This window comes from Pteronotus mesoamericanus, unplaced genomic scaffold (genome assembly GCF_021234165.1).
Source record: "Pteronotus mesoamericanus isolate MK-2021 breed Mesoamerican mustached bat unplaced genomic scaffold, CSHL_Meso_final contig_246, whole genome shotgun sequence".
Lineage (NCBI taxonomy): Eukaryota > Metazoa > Chordata > Mammalia > Chiroptera > Mormoopidae > Pteronotus > Pteronotus mesoamericanus.
The window spans coordinates 9011496-9022174 of record NW_026555104.1 but is presented as its reverse complement, the minus strand read 5'-3'; the positions used below and the strand labels follow the sequence as shown (position 1 = coordinate 9022174).

General features: G+C 41.2%; 1 pseudogene; it reads left to right on the top strand.

Annotated features, from left to right (window-relative positions):
• The first annotated feature begins 2317 nt into the window (after positions 1 to 2317).
• LOC129070184 (glyceraldehyde-3-phosphate dehydrogenase-like) lies at positions 2318 to 7359 on the top strand (annotated as a pseudogene).
• The last annotated feature ends 3320 nt before the right edge of the window (positions 7360 to 10679 follow it).

The window sequence follows — 10679 nt, the reverse complement described above, 5'->3', positions numbered from 1 at the left end:
GACAGAAGTCTTTGCAAGTGTTTAAAGAGACGAAGCACAGATCATTCCTTGCCTCCCGACACTCAGGAGCTGGCGGGCCTCATTCTTGGGTTCTCTTCCCAGCTCACTCTGTTCAGAGCTATCTGGTCCAGCCTCCCAGATGGTCAGAACCACTGGGGATGCTTATGAAAATGCAGATTCCTGAGCCCCAGGGCAGCCCTTCTGAATCATATTTTCCAGGGAAAGACCTATCTATATATAAATGTGTATTATACAGGGTCTGGCAGAAGGAACGCCTGCTTGAGTGTGGTTATAGGGTACGCAAATGTCTCGCCCAAGATGGACAGCAATTTGAACCTTTCACCTAACATGTCATGTGGCGTGCCTGAGTGAGATATTGTTATCTGCAGAATTACATGCTTATGATTTTGTAATTAAAAAGGGGCATTATTTGTGCCAGTCCTCGTATATTTAACAGGTAATTCCTCACATTAGGAAAATATGGTCAATCCTCTTATAGATAGAACAATCTTTAGTAACTTTTCTCTTTTGCTGCAAGGCAGAGTTTCCTGGGGACCGTCAGAAGCCCAAGGCCACATTGAATCAGAGTCCTGATCATCCTGACCCATGCACAGGGCCCAGGGGCCCGCCTGTGGCTACAGGCGGACTAAGAGTCCAGGGTGCTGGCGCTGGCATCTCTAGCCCCCAGCTTCCACCCGTGCAGGATGAGGGACGTAGCCTAACCCAGTGGGCTTTCAGTTATATGTGTCAGTCTGATTAATTGGAAGTGGCTGCCTGAGTCACAGTTCTGGGGTTGAGACAGAGCCAAACAGGAAAGAGTGTCTTAACTGATTAATGATGTCTGCGGTGGGTGCAGCTGAGAGGGTGTTGGCTCGTGCATCAGGGGTGTGCTCTCCCTGGACTAGGTCATCTTTTTAAGGTCTTCTCTCAATCTCAGTGACATAGAAATAGTAGCAATGTCCCCAGATTTATTGTGGTGAATAATTGAGATAATCTATACAAACAATACCTTGCAACCTGTAAAGTGCTGTAGAGATGTGTGTGAATTATTATAGCGGGAGTTATTATTTTAGTTCTTGGATGCTGATTCTTTGATACTTGGGGGAATAACTCTGCCCCTACGCTAGGAGAGGGACGTGGAGCTCAAACCTAAGCCAACAACGCATGCCATCCTCTGGCCATGGAACAGGTTCTGGCGTGGCCTTATTTGAGGCCCTAAAACTAAAGAAGACAAGTGTTAGGGTTTTCCGAGCATCCCAGAGGAAACCTCCTCTCTCTCCCCGAACATGAAGTATCCGGAAGTCATTGGCAGCATCTTGCAACCCGGAGGGGCAGCCAGGGGGACAAAAAGATTGACACAGTGGCAGGGAGAACAGAAAGACAAAGCAGAAAAGCAGGGAGGGGAAGCAGGCAGCAAAAGTTCTGACAGTAAGTCACTGATGCCCACCATTGCCTCAGAGTTTCGTGAAACAGGAGAGCCATCCACTCATCTAAACCAGATTGGGGCGGGATCGGTCACGTGTAGCTGAACACAGCCCAGATGATAACAGCCGTGGGGCTAGGTGCCCTCTCCCAGGAAGAGAGCAGAGCTGAACCAGGAAGCGAGTGGACCCAGAGGCCGGCTACTGGACGTTTTCCAAAGAAAGGGAGCTGTGATCCCCAAGCACAGCCATCCTGGAAGTGTTCCTGTGTGTATTCTGGGTCTCGGCTACTGGGGAGGAAGTGAATGCACTGGAAAAAACACGGTGCCAGAGAAGCTAGATTTGAACGATGTTTGCCATTTGCCAGATGTGTGATTTTTTTGGCAACTTATTTAAACTTTCTGAGCCTCAGTTCCCTCTCCGGTGAAAAACGGGTAATACTACCCACATCAAGGGTTTATGTGAAGGTTACTGGTGTAAAGAATGTGTTGGGCCCTGGCCTGTGGCGCTTCCTGCCCCTCCCTTTTGCCTTCTCCTTGGTGGCATAAGCTGCTCTCTCTCCAAGTATTAGGAGGGACTCTTGAGTCATTTTATTGTAAAACTAAACATTTTAAATGCTCCCTCAAATGACTGTCTCCAGAGAAGCAATTGATAACCAGGCACATTTGTTCCTCCTTTTCATGCATCTATCACATTTTAGCATGAAAATAGATGCTCTAATTAGGAGAGGAAGACGCATTAGCTCCAGTCTGGTGGCTGCTAAGTGATGACTCATGTGGGACAGGGAGGAAAGGCTGCTTCCAACAGGAATCACCCCGATGGGACAACACATCATCCTGGGGGGTCCCTGAGGAGCATTTCCAAAGGTGGAAAACACAGAACTTTTCCTGAACGGAATGCAGCTCCTGGAGATGAGGCAGTGCCAGGAAGCGGGAGGCTGGTTATGGAGGGCTGAAGCTCCCTACCCCATCTCGGACAAGAGCAAGTGGAGAGGTCCTCCCAGGTTATTATTCCTAGGCATCTTAGTAGCTACCAGGAAAACATTTCTCGGCTAGGCCCAAGCCCCAGTTCTGCTACTTAATCGCTCCATGACCTGAGCACATTATTCAATGCTCCTGTAATTCTATTCTTTCAACTATAAAACATAAAATTGGAAGAGTGATGTTTGTTCCAGGTGCACTCATATATTGCTGGCAGGAATGCGAAACAATGGAACTGTGAGGGGGAGTTTGGTAGTATCTAGTAAAATTACACATGCAATTGTCTTTTGACCCAGCAATCCCGCTTCTAGGAATCCATTCGAAATGTACAACAGGGAAGATACAAAAGATATATGAGCAAAATTATTTGTTGCAATATAATTTGTGGTAGTAAGAGCCTGGAAACAACCCAAATATTCATCAGCTGGGGACTGGTTAAATAAACTATGGTCCATCCATGCAATGGAGTTCTGTGTAGCTGCTAAACGGAGTGAGGACTATTTTAATATTCTGCTTTAGCCTGATCTCCCAGATACAATGTTAAATGAAAAAAGTAAGATAGAGAAAAGGTGTTTACTATACAGTCATTTATCCAAGAAAGGAGGGAAGTACACACACACACACACACACACACACACACACACACACACACACAGTTTTTGTTTCTGTTTTTTAATTGGGAGAATAACCAACATGTTTTTTCCTGAATTCTTATCTATAAGAAGAGGTGGAAGGGCAAAGGAAGAGTCTAGGTTTCTCTGAAAGTAGTTCTTACTATCATTTCCTGTACTTTTGGTTATGTTTGAAATCTTCCCTAATATAATATATATTTTTAAGTGCTTGTTCCTTTGCCCTTACACCAAGACCCCACAGCATGCAAAGAGCCACCACAAAGCTAAGGCCTTATCCTGCCTGGATTTTTATATGAGAAACAGCTAGCCTTTTCTCGATTAAGTGACTGAATGTTTGGGATCTATTTGTTCTGCAGCTTAGCCCACCCCCTAACTAGCACACACCCCCAATGTTTAACTACTAGTCTTGGCCCAGACCAAGATCACTTATCCAAGTGATCTTTCCCTCCTGGCTCAGAAGGCTTGGAGTCACTTCACGGGGGAACAACCTTCGATCCTTCTCTCACAATATGCTCTTGAGGAGATGAAAACCAGGAGTCTGGGCCCTGCCTCCAGCCCCAGGCCCAGAAATGAGTTGGAAGTACATTGGCAACTCTGTAGTATTGCGCTTCACTTGTTCTGTAAGTATGGGACTCTTGCTTTGGCCCAGTGGTTTTCATTCTTCTTCTTCATTAAGATACCTAGTTCTTATGTTCAAATCTTACTGAGAACCCAACTTTTTAAGCAGATAGAAGTAAGATGCTCTGGTTAAAATAGAGAGAGTTCAGAGCCCTAATGTCTTAGCTCCCTCTGTAGCAGAGCCTACCAGTTGTCCACATCACAGTTTCTCCCCTTCCTCCTTAGTTAATAGAAACCCTGTTCTTAGCTGGGACTACTGTTGCCTGGGCGGGGTGAAGCGGGGAGAAAGGCCATCTTCCAGCCTCCCTTGCAGCTAGCATGGTCATGTGACTACCTCTCAGTCAGAAGTAAATGGAAATGTATGTGACTTCTGGTAAATCTTATTAAAAGGAAGGGGGAGTTTCATTCTTCTCCCCCACCTTCATTCTGCTTTCTGAAACACAGATACAATAGCTGGAGCTCTAGCAGCCATGTTGGACCATGAGGATAAGAGCCACATTCTAGGAGAGAGTCTACATCCCTGAAATCTGTGACATCACCACACCAGGTCTAGACTGGTTACCCCTAAACTTTGTAAAAGAGGTAAAAATGTGAGAAAAGTAAACATCTCATTTAAGCCATTGTTATTTTGTGATTTTTAAAAAAAATCAGTTTCATCTAATCCTAATTGACATGTCTTCACACATACCCCACCCCAACGCTGTCCTCAACAGCTGCTCAAAAGTACCTCTGCAGGGCCCCAGACTATAGTTAGCCACTACCCTGGCTGGGGGTGGCGGGGGGGTGGGCGGAAACAAGCTGGTCATTGTGAAGTGCACTGGCTTGTAAAGCTTCTGCCCAGAACTAATACATGTCAATTCAGCTCATCTCACTGACCAAAGCAAGTCACATGGCCAAATCGGACGGCAACGGGGTGGGGATATATAATCTTCTGAGAAAGGAGCAGGAAATAATATTTAGAAATAATAATACAATTCACTTTGGCAGATTAAAAACCCAAGACTAAGAGAAGCAAAGTGGCTCTCCTAAGGCTGTACAGGCTAGTAGGAATCAGAGCTAGAACCCAGATGGGGCTGATTCCAATTCTAATGTGATTCCGTTATATTTTACTGTCTCTCAAAAGGAACATGTAATTTGGGACTTACAATGTCTCCCAGGGAGTCAGTTCTTGGCAGTCTGGCTCACACTCTAGGTTTCTGTGTCCATGGACATATCCCTTTCCTGCACTCTTCTTGGAGGTAGCAGTTATAACTTGGTTTCTTATCCTCACTCTCTCCTCTTCATTCCTACTTTTGAGGTCCAAAGTATCATATTTTATTACTACAGTAACAACTAGGAAGTATAACCCTGCCTTAACATTAGGAAGCATTACAAAACATGTGGAGGAATGTGTGAAATAGCTTCTTCATACAAGCATGGATATCCCCAGGGGCAAAAAAAGGAGAGGCATTTAAGGAATCTAATATGGCCTCTTAGGAAACTTTCAGTGAACTCAGATATTTTAAGGATACAGGCAAAAGTTGGGAGGACTTTTGAATTGTGAAAAGTTGGGAGGCATGCTCCCAAGTGATAGGCAGGAAAGAATTGTAGGAGAGTCTAGATCTTTACATTTTCTCCTGTGGTGTGAACTGCTTCTGCTCCTTGAACTTCCAAGCCACTAATTTCACTTTCCATAGTAACCAATCTACCTTTCAATAATGAATATAATTTTAATATCTATATTTGTATTTTTTTAGTTTAAAAAATTTTTTAATTATTCATTTATTTTTTTATCCTCTTCTGGGGACATACTAATTGATTTTAGAGAGAGGGGATGTGAGGGAGAGGGAGAGAGAGAGGGAGAGAAACATCGATGTGAGAAACATCAATCAGTTGCCTCTCACATGCATCCCAAGCAGGGACCAAACCTGCAACCTAGGCATTTGCCCTGACCAGGAATCAAACCTGCAACCCTTCAGTTTATAGGGCTGATGCTCCAGCCGACTGAGCACACTGACCAGGGCAGTTTTAGAAATCTTTAATGCTCTAATTGTAGCTCCTCAAGAGTTGTTTTCTCTTTGTTATTAGTTTTCTCATATAATTCTCTCAATAGTTCAAAAGAAAAGCAATAAATAATAAAAAGTAAAATTAACAGCGGATATGAAACAAGATTGATAGGAATAAAATCAGTAATATTAATTATAATACCAAGAGGCAAAGACAGCCAGAGTAAATTTGTAAAATAAAATATCATACATACAAAAGTACACTAAAGTAAATGGTCCAAAAAAAAAAAGTAGGAAATAAAGGAATGAGAGAAAAATAAAGTAGGAGTGACAATGTGAATAACAGGCAAAGTGGAATTTAAGATCAGAAACTTTAGGTTGGTCAGAGAGAAACATTAAGTAATGATAAAAACATTTACAAAGAAGAGTAGTAAATATAAATCTTTATGTACTATATTTAGCAGGTAAAAACGAAAGGCAAAAATTCCTAATAATATTGAGAAAATTAGACACAATTTACAGTTGGTGGAAAATTTTAAATATCCCTTTAAGAACTTGACAAGTCTAAAAGTTAAAATAGGCTCTCTGCTCCTCCTGTTCGACAGGCAGCCGGGTCTCCCTGCGCGGGGCCCGCCGCAACCCTGAGACAAGACGGTGAAGATCGCGGGGAACGGATTTGGCCGCATTGGGCGCCTGGTCACCAGGGCTGCTTTTTACTCTGGCAAAGTGGACGTTGTCGCCATCAATGACCCCTTCATTGACCTCAACTACATGGTCTACATGTCCCAGTCTGATTCTACTCACGGCAAGTTCAAAGGCGCAGTCAAGGCCGAGAACGGGAAGCTTATCATCAACGGAAAGCCCATCTCCATCTTCCAGGAGCAAGATCCCGCCAACATCAAATGGGGTGATGCTGGTGCTGGGAATATTGTGGAGCCCACTGGTGTCTTCACTACCGTGGAGGAGGCTGGGGCTCACGTGAAGGGTGGAGCCAAGCGGGTCATCCTCTCTGCCCCTTCTGCCGATGCCCCCCTGTTTGTGATGGGTGTGAACTGTGACAAGTATGACAGCTCCATGAAGATTGTCAGCAATGCCTCCTGCACTATCAACTGCTTGGCCCCTCTGGCCAAGGTCATCATGGCGATTTTGGCATCGTGGAGGGACTCGTGACCACAGTCCAGGCCACCACTGCCACCCAGAAGACTGTGGATGGCCCCTGGGAAAAGCGGTGGCGTGATGGCTGAGGCGCTGCCCAGGACACCATCCCTGCTTCTCCTGGCGCTGCCAGGGCCGCGGGCAAGGTCATCCCTGAGCTCAATGGGAAGCTCGCTGGCTTAGCCCTTTGTGTCCCCTCCCCCAATGTGTCCGTTGTGGATCTGACCTGCCGCCTAGGGAAAGCTGCCAAATATGATGACATCAAGAAGGTAGTGAAGCAGGCATCAGAGGGCCCCCTCAACAGTGACACCCACTCCTCCACCTTGGATGCTGGGGCTGGCATTGCCCTCAATGACCACTTTGTCAAGCTCATTTCCTGGTATGACAATGAATTTGGCTACAGCAACAGGGAGGTCGACCTTGTGGTCTACATGGCCTCCAAGGAGTAAGAGCCCCCTGGACCACCAGCCCCAGCAACAGGAAGAGAGCCCCTCAGCTGCTGGGGAGTCCTTGCCCCAAATCGATCCCCCAACACACTGAGAATCTCCTGATTGTGTTTCCATCCTAGACCCCCTGAAGAGGGGAGAGGCTTAGGGAGCCCTGCCTTGTCATGCACCATCAATAAAGCTCACTGTACGCCTCCCCCCGCCCCCCAAAAAAGTTAAAATATAAGGGAGGACTTATAAAACATGAATATTATAATTGAGAAGCTTGGTTTAATAGATGTGCTATAGTTTTGCACTCTATTATATTTGTGAAACAACCACCAAAACCAATTCTGAACAAATGAAAACAGGATTAGAAGGCCTGAGAGCAATCCTCCCAAAATTAGCTATGAATTTAGTGCAGTTCCAAAGATATCTCCAACAGTTTTTGAAGGGTGAAGTAGAAAGTGATTTCAAAGTAAATATAAGAATAAGTATTTCAGAATATCCACCCAAATTATACAGATGAAGAGTACCGAGAGGAGACTTGCCTTAACACATACTAAAAACTATGTAATTAGAAGAGGTCAGTGGAAGAGGATAGAGTCTAGTAATGAATCCAAATAAATGGGGACATAATGTATGTCAAGGGCGGTGTTTCAGTTTTGTGGGGAAAGAATGGTTTATTTAATACAGGGTGCTGCACAGTTGGTTACCCGTCTGGAAGGAAGCCAAAAAGGATTTCTTCCCACTATATTAAATTCCAGTTGGATTAAAATTTTAATGTAAATATACTTTTTTAATTACCAGAAAGTAAAATATTTTGTACAATTTTAACAAGATATCCAAACAGTATAAAGAAAAGGATAGGTTATATTTGACTATGCAAAATTAAATTCTGCGCATGTTTAAAATATCATAAAGTCAATGATAGCACTCTGGGGAAACTACCTTCAATGGATATAATGGATAAAAAGATTAACTCCATAACACCAAGAGCTCTAAAAATGGATAAGAAAAAGAAAAATACTCCAGGAAATAAATGGATGTAAATAGGCAATTCCTAAAAGGCAAGCTCCAAATGGCCAATAAATATATTGAAAATGATGTTTATGCTCTCCAAAAGTCAAGAAATGGGAATAAAGACAATAAAGAGATACTATCAGGTTAGCAAAGCAAACACCCGCCCAAAATGATAATGTTCATTCTTAGTAAGGATGAGGGGAAGTGGGCACTCATACATTTGCTAGAGCCTTTTTGCAAGGTATGTGGCAATATCTAGTAAAATACAAAGCACGTTCCAAATACCATGCTTTTTTGTATATGCTGCCTCCAAAAGTATGTCTGAGAAACTGGCAACAATGGTCAGTCATCTACATGGAAGAAAACCATGTTCTGGAAAACAGGAGTAATGTGCAACTTTCATATCACAAATAACCTTTTGTACCTTTTGAACTTTACATTATATATAACGTATACTTATTAGTTAACAAAATCTTTTGTAATATTTTTGATTGGAGAGCATTCTTCTTTTTAAAATACAGGTGTTTACAGCTATAAATCTTCTTTCAGAACTGCTTTCACTGCATTCTGTAAATTTTGGTGTGTTGTGATTTTATTTTCGTACATTTCCAAGTATTTTCTAATTTCCTTTGAGATTTCTTCTTTGACTCATTGGTTATTTATGACTGTGTTTATTTTCACATATTTGTGAAGTTTCCAAATTTTTTTTCTATTACTGATTTATAATGTCAATCCATTGTGGTTAAAGAACACGCTCTTTATGATTTCAATTTTTTTTCTAACTTTATTGAAACTTGTTTTATGGCCTAACATATGACCTATTTTAGAAAATGTTTCATGTGCACTTGAGAATACTGTACATTCAGTTGTTGTTGGGTGGATTATTCTATAGCTCTCTGTTAGCTCTACTTGGTTTCTAGTGTTCAAATCTTCTATGTACTTGTTGATGTTCTGTCTAGTTGTTCTATTCATTATTGGAAGTCGGGAATTGAAGTCTCCAAATACTACTGTTGAATTGTGTTTTTCTTCAATTCTGTCACTTTTTGGCTTCATGTATTTTGGAGCTCTACTTTTAGGTGCACATGTTTATAATTGTTATATTTTCTTGATGCATTGGGCAGTTTAGTATTATAAAATATCTTTCTTCTTATCTAGTAACAATTTTTGTCTTAAAGTCTTCCTCTGGTATCAGTATACTTACTCTAGTTCTTTTTTTGTTACTGTTTGCTATCTTTTTACTTCAACTTTTTTGTCTTTGAATAAACATGTTTCTCATAGACAGCATATAGTTAGATGTTTTTTTACACATGCTACCAATCTCTGCCTTTGATTGGTGTTTAATGCATTGATATTTAATATAATTACTGATAAGGTAAGATTTACAGCTACCATTTTCCTATTTGCTTTCTATATAACTTATGCCTTTTTAATCTATTCTTATGTTATTGCTTTTTTTTGTTAAATATATTTTTCTAACAGTTTAATTCCCTTGTCATATCTTTTACTATATTTTTGAGTTATTTTCTTAAAGGTGGTTACCCTAGAGACTACAATATCTTAATTTATCTTAATCTAGTTCAAATTAATACCAACTTAATTTGAACAATATACTGAAACTTTGCTCCTATATAGCTCCATTTTCTTCCACTTTTTGTTCTGTGTTGTCATACGAGTGACATTTTTATATATTGTATGCCCATCATCTTAGACCTGTAATTGTTTTATGCTGCTTTAAAATCAGATAGGAGACAAAGAGTTACAAACAAAATAAATTTATACTGCCTTTTACCTATGTAGTTATTTATGCAAGTATCTATTCTTTTGTGTGTATTCCAGGTATTGCCATTTCAGCCTGAGGGACTCCTTTTGTATTTCTTGAAGGGCAAGCCTGCTAGTGATGAATTCTTAATTTTTGTTTATCTGGGAATGTCTTTATTTCTCCTTTATTTTTGAAGGTTAGTTTTGCTAGATATAGAATTCCCAATTGACTTTTTAAAAAAAATTTTAGTACTTTGACTATGTCATCCTACTGCCATCTGGTTTCCATAGTTTCTGATGAGAAATCAACTGTTAATTTTATTGAAGACTTCTTATATGTAATAAATCATTCCTCTCTTGCTGCTTTAAAGATCCTTCATCTTTGTCTTTCAACAGTTTAATCATGCTATGTTTTGATGTAAATCTCTTTTCGTTTATTCTACTTGCAGTTAATTGAGCTTCTTGAGTGTGTAAATTTAATGTTTTTCATCAAATTCAAGAAGTTTTCATCAATTATTTCTTCATATATTTTTCCCCTCTTTTCTCCTCTCTTCCTGGGATTTCCACAGGTCTCTGAGACTCTGTTTATTTTCCCTTATTCTTTTTTCTTTGTGTTCCTTAGACTGGATAATCTCAATAAACATACCTTCAAGTTCATTGATTCTTCTCTCTGCCTGCTCAA